The following is a 1,618-nucleotide window of genomic DNA, read 5'->3' on the forward strand; positions in this document are numbered from 1 at the left end:
CTTTATTTAATAAAAACCTCGGCTATTTTTTGTCAATCTGTTTTTTTGTCTTATTAGTTTTAAAATTTCTGCGGTTCGAGTCTGGGATCAGATATTTTCATTAGGGTTTTAAAAATTCCGTTCGAGTCTGAGCTCAGACATTCTCAGTAAGGTGTTAAAATTTTCGTTTTAAAAAACTCCGTTCGAGTCTAAGCTCAGACATTCTCAGTAGGGTCTTAAAATTTCCTCCAGGCCAAATATAAAATTTCTTCAATCGATTCCATGGCATATTTACAATCACCCCGGTTCGAAACTGGGCTCAGATATTTTCATGAAATTTCTAAAATTTCCGCAACGCCATTGAACGCTATAGCATATTCTGTAGTACGATCGAATCAAGCTATTCTTTTTTTCATTCAGTTTTAAATTCTCTAAAATCTGAGAGAAAAAGGCATTGAAATTGTGAGTATATGTCTGGGTGGTGTAGTCGGTTATCACGTTAGTCTCACACACTAAAGGTCCCCGGTTCAAGTCCGGGCTCAGACATTTTCATAAAATTTCCGTTCCGAGCTCAGAAATTCTCATTAGATTTGAAATTTTTCTCCAGGCAAAGTACAAAATTTCCTCGAGACGATCAATTCCATGGCAAAGTACAAAATTTCCTCGAGACGATCAATTCCATGACATAAATTTCCTCGAGACGATCAATTCCATGACATAATGCTTCAGGCATTTTCTACGGTAGCATCAATATATATTATAAAGCCAATTCTGTTTGACCTTTCAGTTTGTCACCTATAAACCAGAAAGATTCTTCCAGGGTTTCTGTTTAAATTGTTTTGTGGACTTTTCATGGAGGAGAGTTTCCATTTTCTAAAAATAGAATGATTTATGTTGTTTAGATGTGCATTTGTATATAAATCATTAATTTTAACTAGGTGGTGGATGGGTAATTGTTTTAACTAGGTGGTGGATGGGTAATTGTTTGGAGTAATTTAAGGGACTCATTGTTACCACTATAACACCAAGAGTATATTCAACAACATGCAAGCCATGCCACTATAACACCAAGAGTATATTCAACAACATGCAAGCCAGATATACCAAATTCTTATGATTTAACAAGAGCTAAATTCTTATGATTTAATAAGAGCCAAAACTCAGCAGAGTTTACACTTTGAGCTGAGATCATAACAGGACAATATACTCAATGAGATTTGAACTGCTGAGATCTTAGCAGGACAATATACTCAAAAAGATTTGAACTACGGTCTCGTGGCTTTACCCAGTAAAACTTATCCTTAAACCACACAGTAACTTAAATCATTACACCAAACATTATAATAATAGGGAAGGCCAATTCTTATTTCTTAGTGCTGCTTTTGTCAAAAAACAAATCATTCTTTGCATGCTATATGATGTTTCCCGAAAAGAACATAGAAGCTGATGCACTCTCTAAAACTGGTCTCTCTCTGGCCAGGCTTTATGTTCTTTGAAAAGTTCTTTGCTGACAGGGGTAGTGGAGACTGATGCACTCTCTAAAACTGGTCTCTCTGGCCAGGCTTTATGTTCTTCGAAAAATTATCTGCGGGCAGGGGTTGTGGTATGGGATAGTTTGAGTATTTCTCTGTTTTGGTAT

General features: G+C 36.0%; 1 non-coding gene across 1 annotated transcript; it reads left to right on the top strand.

Moving 5' to 3' along the window:
• The first annotated feature begins 451 nt into the window (after positions 1 to 451).
• On the top strand, positions 452 to 525 carry TRNAV-CAC (transfer RNA valine (anticodon CAC)). Its single transcript has one exon. It is a non-coding gene; the product is annotated as a tRNA-Val (tRNA).
• Positions 526 to 1,618: the final 1,093 nt, after the last annotated feature.

Source organism: Pinus tabuliformis, chromosome X (assembly GCF_031772625.1).
Source record: "Pinus tabuliformis cultivar Carrire ecotype Pingquan chromosome X, CPIR1, whole genome shotgun sequence".
In the NCBI taxonomy this organism is placed as follows: domain Eukaryota; kingdom Viridiplantae; phylum Streptophyta; class Pinopsida; order Pinales; family Pinaceae; genus Pinus; species Pinus tabuliformis.